This window comes from Somniosus microcephalus, chromosome 21, assembly GCF_052327205.1.
Source record: "Somniosus microcephalus isolate GS21.2 chromosome 21, FLI_Smic_1.0, whole genome shotgun sequence".
Lineage (NCBI taxonomy): Eukaryota > Metazoa > Chordata > Chondrichthyes > Squaliformes > Somniosidae > Somniosus > Somniosus microcephalus.
The window spans coordinates 71185784-71197837 of NC_141007.1; the positions used below are offsets into that span (position 1 = coordinate 71185784).

The 12054-nt window shown below is 42.9% G+C and overlaps 1 protein-coding gene across 3 annotated transcripts in view; it reads left to right on the plus strand.

Moving 5' to 3' along the window:
- Nucleotides 1-1252: 1252 nt before the first annotated feature.
- helz (helicase with zinc finger) overlaps nt 1253-12054 on the plus strand; it is a 273401-nt gene continuing 262599 nt past the window's right edge. For all 3 annotated transcript variants that reach the window (XM_085963917.1, XM_085963918.1, XM_085963919.1), the window contains exon 1: nt 1253-1314. The gene's annotated coding sequence lies outside the window, so the exon portion shown is untranslated. The remainder of the gene's footprint in view (nt 1315-12054) is intronic.

Here is a 12054-nt window from a genome sequence, read left to right on the forward strand (position 1 = left end):
TGCAGGTGCAGCAGGCGGTTAAGAAGGCAAATGGTACGTTGGCCTTCGTAGCGAGAGCGTTTGAGTACAGGAACAAGGATGTCTTGCTGCAGTTGTACAGGGCCTTGGTGACACCACATCTTGAGTATTGTGCAGTTTTGGTCGCCTTATCTGAGGAAGGATGTTCTTGCCATGGAGGGAGTGCAGTGAAGATTCACCAGACTGATACCTGGGATGGCAGGAATGACGTATGAGGAGAGATTGGGTCGATTGGGCTTATACTCGCTGGAGTTTAGAAGAATGAGAGGGGATCTCATTGAAACTTATAAAATTCTAACCGGACTAGACAGACTAGATGCTGGAAGGATGTTCCCGATGGCTGGGGAGCCCAGAACCAGGGGTCACAGTCTAAGGATAAGGGGTAAGCCATTTAGGACAGAGATGAGGAGGAATTTCTTCACCAGAGAGTGGTGAACCTGTGGAATTCTCTACCACAGAAGGCAGTGGAGGCCAATTCATTAAATATATTCAAGAAGGAGTTAGATATATTTCTTAAGGCTAAAGGGGTCAGGGGATATGGAGAGAAAGCAGGGACAGGGTACTGAATTTGGATGATCAGCCATGATCTCATTGAATGGCGGAGCAGGCTCGAGGAGCCGAATGACCCACTCCTGCTCCTATCTTCTATGTTTCTATGTGGTAGATGGGGTGCCAATCAAGCGGGTTGCTTTGCCTGGATGGTGTCGAGCTTCTTGAGTGTTGTTGGAGCTGCACTCATCCAGGCAAGTGGAGAGTATTCCATCACACTCCTGACTTGTGCCTTGTCGATGGTGGAAAGGCATTTGGAAGTCAGGTGAGACACTCACCACAGAATACCTAGCCTCTGACCTGCTCATTGCCACAGTATTTATGTACATGAGCGATAAAGGAATAGAAGAATATGCTGATAGTGAGAAGAGGTAGGGTGGAAGGAGGTCCATGTGGAGTGTTAACACCATGGACCAGTTGGGCTGAATGGCCTGTTTCTCTGTTGAAAACTCTATGCCACCAAAAAAATGCTGGAATAGAGGGTGTGACCTAATGTTATATGCATATATACAGCTTATATTTTAATTTGTTATGGCAGCAGGAAGTTGGTGAAAGATTGTGAAGAGCAGTGACTTAGAGGGGTGCTCTTGCGGCCGCAACCTGTGCGCTCTGTTCGCTCCGCTCCGCCGGGAGAGCGCGCAGGCGCAGGCGCGGGGGGGAGGGGGCGGGGCCGAGGGTCAGTCTCCCACAATGCCTTTGGGGGACGCTGACAAGTGGATCCAAGATGGCGGAAAAGTAAAGGCAGAGGTAGGTGCCGAGTTGTGTCGGTGGCCGCCTGCCCACCGGCTGTGGGCCGGCCGCCGCTCTTGGGGTTTTTCTGGCGGGTCGGAGCCTCGAGGCGGGGGGAAGAGGTGCGAGGAGGCGGCGGCGAGTGAGCTTTTGGATGGGCTGGTGCTGTCAGTCTGTTGTTGTGTGAGGAGGTGGGGGATGGGGGTGGGCTTGGTCTGCTGGCCGCTCTCTTCCCCCTCCCTCTCTCTGTGTAAATCCAAGGCCTGGGCCAGCGAGCAGAACAGGCCCGGCTCGCTTCCCCCCCTCTCCCACTCTCTCCCTTCGGTCAGCGCCGCCGAGTTTGGGAGGGAGCTGAGCCCGGGTGAAGAGTAGGCCCCGCGCTTGTGGTGGCCAGAGTGTGTGTAACGTGTAAACAAGCTGGGGAGGAGGGAAGCAGCTCTTCCCACAGTCTGCACCCCTCAGTGTGTCTGAGCTGGGAACATACTGCATGTTTGCTACTACAAGGCTCCGTGTGTTATAAAAACATATCGCTGTTATTACATATTTCCCTCCTTGCCATTGCCACCAGCTGCACAATTCAAACTTCAGAGCAAGTAAATAGCGTTTTTTTAAAGTAATTTTTGTCACGCCAGTGCTGTGCAGTTGGGAAAACTTCCCCACATGAAGGCGAACTGTTACACCAGCTATTTTAGACCTGCTCCACTAAAAATATTGTGTCTGAACACTTGTTTTGAAGGAGGATTCCATTCCAACACTGCATCACCACTTACTGGCATCCAACAATAACTTTTATCAGTTAAACTCCCCTGGTGTTTATAGTAGTCACCATTAACAAAAAGTTAAAACATTTTTGCTATTCCTTTTCAAATTTTTCAAAAAATATTCGTATATGACACTTAAAATTTCAGGGTTTTTCAAGTTGTCTCAGAAGCCCAAATCCTGAATTTGCTATTGTATTTTTGTCCTGGATGTTTGAAATTATCCAATTAAAGTTTATTTTGATTATGTAACAAAATTGGCACCACAATATATCAAGTGTCTTTGTCTTGTTCCTCAGCCATTTTGTTTTTTTATTACATGTCACAATGCTGAAGGATGAAGTTCTGGGAATATTTTCTCACTTTGTAGGCATGTTCTGAAGCTTGGGTTTAATACAGGTGTTTAGGGACTTGTCTTGGCAAAAATAATGAATTGCTTTCCCCATCTATTTCTTATCCCTTTAGATCTGATAATTTATTGGAAATGTACTATGAGGGGAGGGAGTTTGAGGTTTGGTCAAGGTGGTTATTCCTTCAGCCATCTTATGCCCCTGTCCTTTCTTTGGAATGATCTTCCTTAGCATCTCTGCCTTGCTACCTCCTTCCTCTTGACCATGCCTTTGTCCCCTCTTGACCCCTGCCCTCCTCCTCCTCTCTTTCCCCCCCCCTCAGTGCCCACTCACTATTGAATACTCAAGTTCTGAGATGCCTATGAGTGTCATGGAAATATAACTTAATGTAATATTAATCTGTGATGCAATAATCCTTTTGCAAAAGAGTATAATTTTCATCCAAAATCACATTTCTGCTACTTTGGTGATATAACAACAACAACTTGTATTTAAATGGTGCCTTTAACACAAAACGTCCCAAAGCAAAATTTGACTCGTCTCTTCGAAAGACTCGCCTCTCTTTTTCCCCACCCCCTGCCATTTGTCTTTATTTTTATGTTGGGGATATTTAATGAAACATTATTGAGTGTCTGCATACACGCTACCAGAGCTGTTCCATGTTTGCTAGGTTGCCAGTCCAGTGATTTCTTTAATGCCAATTTTCCTTTGGCTATTAGGTTTTACTCTCATTAATAAGATACTAATTTAAAAGAAAAAATCTTTCAACTAGAGAAGCCATTTTCAGCATTAAAAAAAAAGCACTCTACCTGAATTCTGGTCTTCATCTACCTACAGGCTGGTGAAGTGACCTACATTCATGCTTCTTTTGAATATGGGCCCTTAAACCAGCTGGCTGGAGGTGAGCTTGAGTGGCTGGGATTGAATTTTAATTTTTTTCCCCCGTTTCTCCATTCCCTACCAACCCGTTCCTGGCAAAGAACTGATTTGTGCCGGCTTGGTGCTTTCCATTCACTTTGTGTCGGCCGTGGCTCAGTGGGCAGCACTCTCGCCTCTGAGTCAGAACGTTGTGGGTTCAAGTCCTACTTCAGAGACTTGAGCACAAAAATTTAGGCTGACACTCTAGTGCAGTGCTGAGGGAGTGCTGCACTGTCGGAGGTGCCGTCTTTTGAATGAGACGTTAAACTGAGGCCCCGTCTGCCCCCTCAAGTGGACGTAAAAGATCCCAAGGCACTATTTCGAAGATCATCAGGGGAGTTATCCCTGGTGTTCTGGCCAATATTAATCCTCAATCAGCAGTACTAAAAAAACAGATTATCTGGCCATTATCATACTGCTGTTTGTGGGAGCTTGCTGTGTGCAAATTGGCTGACAAGTTTCCTACATTATAACAATGATACCACTTCAGAAGTACTTCATTGGCTGTAAAGTCATTTGGGATGTCCCGAGGTCCAGAAAGGCGCTATATAATTGCAAGTCTTCCTTGCTCAGTTGGAGCTGTGCGCACGAATGTGCATCGTAGTGCTCTGTGACGCAAAGCATCGGTGCACCACTGTGCTTGCTGTCACTGAGCTCAAGAATACTGAGGCCAATATTAGTGCACCTGCCTGCTACCCTGGCTGGTATCAGCTAACTTGGCACAGACCATGGGTTGAATCTGGGACTTCCTCATTCTGTTTGCCTTAGTACCACATCATGTAGTGTATTTACTCATTGAGGCACTGGACAACCACTTACATTTTTCATTCATGATTTGTGTCTTCTGGACCTCTCTCCTTAAGTACCTGGACTGTCATCCCTCCCCCTTCTTTCAAAACCTCCTAAGGACTATTTTCTTTGACCATGCTGTCACTCCCTGGACAACACCGTTTCCACTCAGACCTTGCTTCCTGTCCACTTTATATAAAAAAAAATTCACTGCCCTGTAAAGTGCTCTGAGAACTCTTCTTTGTATGTGTGGAGTGCTATAGTTTATTGTGCTGATGCTCTGCACAATTGCTTTTCTCAGTTAAATCCGATTTTAAAAAATCCAACGCGTATGAATTGGCACCTTCAAATTGAGTCAAAAAGCAGTTCAGGAAATATTTCCATTAGATTTATCCTTTGTAGCCAGTATAGTTTTTACTAATATGAACTGATCGGCAAAATGGTGAATGAAGCTGGAATTCTATTGGTGGTGATTTAATTCGATCCCTGGAAAATGTGCTGTGGGATGCAAAGGCCATGTCAGATTTCATCCCCAAGGCTGCAGTAGGACATGTGTTTCCATGAAGCATTTGTCTTTTGACATTCCCAGTGATGCACAGAACTATGCAGGAGACAAGTGACAGTTTAAAGTATGCAGATGGCTGGAATAATTGGCTTCAACATAATTGATAAAGACCAGTTGAAATTTGAAACTCATGGTTTTCTATGGTCTATGACTGATGATCCCTTTAGTTGAACTTAAGAAGACACTCACTACATCAAACTGTCTTTTAAAAAAAAAAAAAAAATCTGGAAGCTTCCCTGATTGGCATGGGTGCACTGCCTGGTGTAGTGTTTAGCTATACAGACTTCAAGATCCCAAGTTCTATTTCTCATTTGTGCTGAGTTAACTGATTTCAGCTGGGAGTGCTGTTGGGGTGCTGCATTTACACTCAGTGTCTATGGGCTAAGGAGTGTAAAAATCAGCCAGAATTTCTGCTTGTTGGTGTCTAGTTTCTGCTGTAGGAAAGTACACATGGAGTGACACCCAATGAGAACTGGATCAGATTGAACTTTGATGTCTTCCAAGGGTCAAATAGAAAATTAAGGAAGATATCTGAAAAGGAATTGCAAAAAAATTCTGTGAATACAATACAGGACATCTCTGCATAATGGTGGGAGGTGTTTTAACATGTACGTTTGTCACTCCAAGTATAATTTTCACAAGTTACTGTTTTATTGAGCAAGGGGTGCTGTTTTGAATCTAGTGCAACTCATAATGTACAATGTTTTGGATGAGTTTGTGGATTTATTTTTAAATGTATAATTTTCCTAATGAGATTAGAACATTTTCCTCATCTGTTCTTTGTTTCCCAGTTCTTCCCACCCTCTTCCTCCTCCACTTTGTCTCTCCACTGGCATACCTGCCTTTCTTTCCCCTTCCCCTTTTTTTTTGCTCAAGCTGCGCGATACAGCACATTACAGCTAAGACAACAATCTCTGGAGCTGGTGCAAGCATTCTCTTTGAATGGCACTTGGCTGATAACGTTAACTGTTGTCAGTTCATTTGGTTGTTTGATGTACTTACGGTGGCAGTAGCGACTCGGTGTTCTCTACCCTTTTGCCTATGTTCCTGCCTTAATGTTAACAATCCTGTTAATGCTGCTGACTGCTTTTAGGGTTGAGGATTTTGGAACGCTTCTTCCACTTCTGATATATTGCAGTTATACATGCTGTGCATTTTAGTACAAACAGAAGCTCATTACATTGTGGGTAGTTTATGACGTTTTGGTTATATGTCTTTAGTTCAGTCTTGGAGTTAAATATCTGCAGCTGATGCCCCCTTTTCCCCCCCACCGCCCCCTGGTATTGGATCCTTGCTGAGGTAAAGTTCTGTGAATGCTGGTAGCTCTCCAGTATTTTGCCCAAGTGGTGGTATTTGATTGTGAGCCTTTATAGTGAGTGTCACAATTATTCGACTATTGCGAGCATTGGAGCCGAGCCCTACCCTGTCTTTACCCGATGTCCATATGTGCATTTCCATCAGGATCACTGGATTAGAGTCATGAGTGGCAAGCCTCTTTTTTTTTTGTCATCCCTCTCTAACCCGGGGCGCCGTGGCCAATTCTAATGCCCTTACAGCTGCCCTGGCTGTGATCAGCTTACTCCGTGCAGGCTGAGGATCAAAGCTAGGACCTTCTATCCTTTTGCTCTGCTACTCATTGGATGCACTTGTTAAGCCATTGGCACAGCTAAAACGATTTTTGATGACTCAGTGTTGAAATCTGTGCCAGTGTTTTTCTTGTGGCTGCACCTGAAGAACAAAATCCCAGGTGTTCTACGATGAGACAGGTCTGACATGCACGAGTCAAAATTAATGCCTTCTGTGCAATCCTTTGCCTTTGTTCTGATGCTGTCATTATGTGGCCTTATTAAAGGTATTTGGATTGAACAAATGTAGTTGAATGTGAATTATTTTGTTTTGTTTTTGAAGTAAGATATGTATTACAAACTGGATGGTAAATCTTCAGTGTGTTACCATAAAGGGAGTGTGGGTGTGTTACAGTAAATACACAGTACAGATTAGAGATATATACTGAAATTAGTGCAACATAATTCAGCGTTAGTAGGATTTCAGTAATGTATGCTGCTGGGCAAGTGAAATTTTGAGCTATGAAAAATACCCAGCATTGGATTTTATTCTTACAAACGTAGGTTTTATCTGGAGTGAAAATTATAAACTATATATGGGTTGTGGGTTCAAGTCCCACTCCAGGGACTTGAGCACAAAAATCTAGGCTGACACTCTGGTACTGAGGGAGTGCTGCACTGTTGGAGGTGCCATCTTTCGGATGAGACATTAAACCGAGGCCCCGTCTGCTCTCTCAGGTGGACGTAAAAGATCCCATGGCACCATTTCGACGAAGAGCAGAGGAATTCTCCCCGGTGTCCTGGGCCAATATTTATCCCTGAATCAACATCACTAAAACAGATTATCTGGTCATTATCACATTGCTGTGCGCAATTGGCTGCCGCATATCCAACATTACAACAGTGACGACACTTCATAAGTACTTCATTGGCTGTAAAGTGCTTTGGGATGCCCTGCGGTCATGAAAGGTGCTGGAGAAATGCAAGGCTTTTTATATGAAATACTGTTGGTTAAAGGCCTGGCATTGGTGATGGTGGGAGTAATCTGCGGTGATGGATCAAGCTTCACCCAGGAAGTCTTTTGCACCATATTAAAGTCTATTGTCTTAAGTTTAATTTTACCTGCAGCGTATTAATACGAGTGCATTAATTAAGCTTAGGACAGAACTGTAATTTCACAATCCTTGTAGAAAATTATGATGTCATTGGTGAAGAAATGTTAAACTGGTTAATAATCCCCAGAGTTTTAACATCTTTGTTATGGTGTTTTAGTGTTTACTAAGTGAAAATGTATGAATGTTTCAGCTGACTTTTTCTTTGATCCATCTAAGCTTAGTGATCGTGCACAGCTATCTGTTTTGTATGGCCAGCAGAATAGTGGAAATGATCAAAATTGTCCCACAGGAGCATTCCTCATGCTCCAACAGTCGCTTACTGTTGCTGAGTTTAGATTGAAGGTTGTATGTTTGTGTTAGTGCACTTCTCTGATTTCTGGAGAATTCTCAAGTGTGCAAACTCTCTGCCTGTTGAAGCGAATTACTTCAATACACTTTTTTGAAACCATACCATAGCTGATGGGTCCAAAATCAAATAAAAATTACATCACTGGGATGGTGTATTAATAACTCTGTAATTTGAGCTACAGTCTTTGCCAGTGTTGTGCAGTGTTTGACAGCTGAGTGGAAAGTGCAGCTTTTATAAAAAAAAAAAAGGTTTTCAGATTGATAGTGGTGAGAATTATTGATGCCAGTTGGTGCATTGCTAGTCAGATATCTGTAATATTCAGGTTCTGTGCTCTTCCTCAGCATCGCTTGTAAGTTTTGGAATTCTGTATATAAGATGTAAAAGAGCATTCTGGGAGTCCAGGACCAGGGGTCACAGTCTAAGGATAAGGGGTAAGCCATTTCGGACAGAGATGAGGAGGAATTTCTTCACCTTGAGAGTGGTGAACCTGTGGGCAGTAGAGGCCAGTTCATTAAATATATTCAAGAAGGAGTTGGATATATTTCTTAAGGCTAAAGGGATCAAGGGATATGGGGAGAAGGCAGGGACAGGGTACTGAATTTGGATGATCAGCCATGATCTCATTAAATGGCAGAGCAGACTCGAGAGGCGGAAAGGCCTACTCCTGCTCCTATCTTCTGTGTTTCTATGTAATGCTCCTTGCTTTTCATCCAAGAAGGTTTTGTATAGTTAGAACCTGGTATCACATACTTTATCATCACTGGCTTTTTAAAAAAAAAACTAATTTTCCTTCCCCTCTGCTGAAGGAATTGAGTGACTCTCACTGGCGTATGGTTTCAGAATGCTAGCAGCCTTCCAATACCTCGCTGAAGCGAATGAGGCGAGTCAATGGGTGCTAGTCTGACCCTGACCTCACCCAATGTCCACAAGTGTGGATTTCTGGCTCGGTAATGAAACCCCACTTTGGCTCGGTAGTGGAGGGTTGCTGCCGCTTGTGGAACTCTGTGCTAGCATGAGTTGGGAGTTTTCAGGGGAGAAGGGGAGCAAAATATTAGGCAGCATTTATCGAACAATTCTTGTTGTGATTAATCTGTTGCAAAATCAATATTGAAGTGAAAACCATTTAGTTTCATTGGTTAGATATACATCTTTGTAGTCACAGTAGGTAGATATTGGAACAGATCGAAAGTACATGTTGCCTTGCATCAGTTTCATCCTGTTGTAACATTAAAAAAAAATGCATCCAAGTTTTACACATTCAGTGTGTGAAGTGACAAGCGAGGTTTACTCCAACATAAGGCAGAGAGACTATATAATGTTTACATCCAATTCACTTATATAATGTTTACATGCAAGTCACAAAACTGATCATGAAGTTGTCAAATTGTCGTAAAAACCCAACTGGTTCACCAATATCCTTTAGAGAAAGAAACCTGTCGTCCTTAGCCGGTCTGGATTGTCTGTGACTCCAATCCCACACCGTGGTTGACTCTTAATTGCTCTCGGAAGTGGGCGAGCAAGCCGCTTAGTTGGATCAAACCACTGGAAAGAACTCGTGGTTCGAGAAGAAAACCGACCACCACCTTCACAGGGCAACAAATTCTGGCCTCGTCAATGATGACCACATCCCGAGAGTGAATTTTAAAATAAAACCTCTGACAGTAAATGGAACTAATGCTACCTTCTTGCTGTACCTTTTGATGCTGGTTTTGTGATTTTTGACATGCTTGTGCTAAAAGGGCAATCTGCCCTTCTGCTAGTGTCGGCCAGTGTTGCTGCAAGGACAGTCACCACTATGAGTTAGTCTTCCTTCATACTGAACCAATAGGTACACTATAAAGGTGTGGCTAAGAATGGGCAGTGTAAAGCTATTTTACTTTTGGGGTTATAGTTGTATATTCTTCAAAACTGGCCATCTTTTGTCATCATTGGCACATTATGGCCAGGGTTTTCTGCTTGTGCTCTTAACATGTATTTCCTCCCTTTCATTTTCACGGACAGGAAAATTAGTGAAAATTACAGTGAAACCCTGGTCCATGCATTCACTAGAATCTTGCAGTGGAGCACTCCGACCATGTGAGCTCAAGGGGGATAGTTGCAAAAATGTAGCTGTTTTATGAGTGACTGTTGACTGTGTCTGGTATTTTGGGCTTGAAGTCATTGCTTGGCCAGAAAGAGTACATTTTACAGTAGATCACTGAGTATGTGTGACTGGTTCACTGGACCTTTCAACACATTTGAACATGAACACCTATTTGCTGTGTTGTGCTTATGTGCACCTTAAAGCTGCCTATGGTGGTTGTCTATAAAGTGCCTCTTGATAAATGTGTGTGTCTAAGGTGAAGTAGGTTTATGTTTAGCAACTGTTTCATTGGCAAACTGGTGAAAATGTTGAACAAATTAGATATGGGAAATATTTATGCATGAGCAATTTAAGAGACCTGCCAAAAGGATGAAGTCAGCAGTGAAATAGCCACAGAATTTATTTCTTCCCTGTAATATTTTGATGAAAATTGGAATACAGTTTTTTCATTGTGCAATTAAGCTCCATTGTAAGGATGATGACTCTTGCTTGTGCCCACATTGACTGCATTCTGAATTAAGTGTTTACATCGACTTCTGTTGTACATGTATCCATTGAAAGCAGTGAATTGGAGAAATAGATTGTTATAATTCGGTCTTCGCAACACTTTTGTGTGCACCACCAAAGGACTGTTTCTATAAAGTGGACCATGCCACATTTATGCATGTCTTGAATTGAACAGGATCAGCAATTACACTTTTACCAAAGGATTATGCATGGGAGACCACATGGCCTGCCCACCATGCTCTCCTGTAACTAGCACACTGTCAGACCATTACATTCTGGCTAAAACTAATACATTTATTTACAAATAAGACAGTTGCACAGAAACAGAAGAATACAGCAAGAGACAAAAAATGTTAATTGTTTTAAAATTGTACAAGGCGGAAATGTTAGTTTTTTCAGTAGTTATTGACTTTCTAAAATATTACGTGGGTGAAGACTTCACAGACCCTTTCTTCGCTCTATCGTGAATCGTACAATGAGAAGCAGGGGACTGAAGATTACGGGGAAAAACCCATAGGTCATGCACAGTTTTCTGGGACTCCCAGGATAGGTTCCATCTGAAGATGAAATGGATTCTCAATGGTCAGGCAGTTAACATTGTTACAGTTTAAACTTGAGACATTAACTGTCTTCCTTTTGAAATGTCCCGAATTGATCAGGTTTGGGATAATAAATTAGCCTGTTTCTTCCAGTCAGCCAACTTGCAACATTGACATCTCCCATTCATCTTCTGTTGCAATTAACTTCTGAATTCGGGCAGCAAAACAAAGGAAATCCGCTTCCCCAGATGACTCCATGAAAATGTCGATATTTCTAGGTAATTTTCGTGTATAGATTACCCCAGGTCACAGGGACAAAGAGTGTCCCAGCTACAGCTAACTGAAACCAATTTTCAATCCACGTTACTTTGCCTGTCTGAAGTCATATACAGAACAACTATTTTCATTCTTTTGACATGCAAGGAAGTTCTGGTTCTAGGACTAGATAATCAATTCATGTAGGAAAATCGGCAATCTTTAGTGTGGTATTTTCGTGTGTGAGGATGCACTTTACTTCTCCCTCGAGTAGCAGTATTGAGATGGGTAATTCATCTTTTGGGAAAGTATGGTATCAATCCATATTCTACCACAACATGGCAAAGCATGTTAGCACTCAAATGTACTGCAGAACAAAGCAGTCTTATTTTCTTTTAGGTGGCAGTAAGGGTCTCGCTACATCATTTACGTTTCTGTGCCAGAGCAGTTGGGTAATTGACCTCCTCCCAGATTGCTTAATGTACGCTGATGACACTCTGCTCTACCTCCCCACCACGTCTCTCAACCCTTTCACTGTCTCTGGTTTGTTGCGTTGCTTGTCCAAAATCAAGTCCTGGCTGAGCAGAACTTTCCTCCAACTAAATATTGGGAAGACCAAAGCCGTTGTTTTCTGCCCCTGTCACAAACTCTGTTCCCCAGCCACCGACTCCATCCCTCTCCCTACAACAACCACAATAATTTATATGGTGTCTTTAACATAGTAAAATGTTCACAGGAACGTTATCAAACAAAATTTGATACCGAGCCACCTGAGATATTAGGACAGGTGACCAAAAGCTTGGTCAAAGAGGTAAATTTTAAAGAGCGTCTTAAAGGAGGAAAGAGAGGTGGAGCGGTTTAGGGAGGGAATTCCAGATCTTAGGACCTCGACAGCTGAAGGCACGGCCACCAGTGGTGGAGCGATTAAAATCGGGGATGTGCAAGAGGCCAGAATTGGAGTAGTA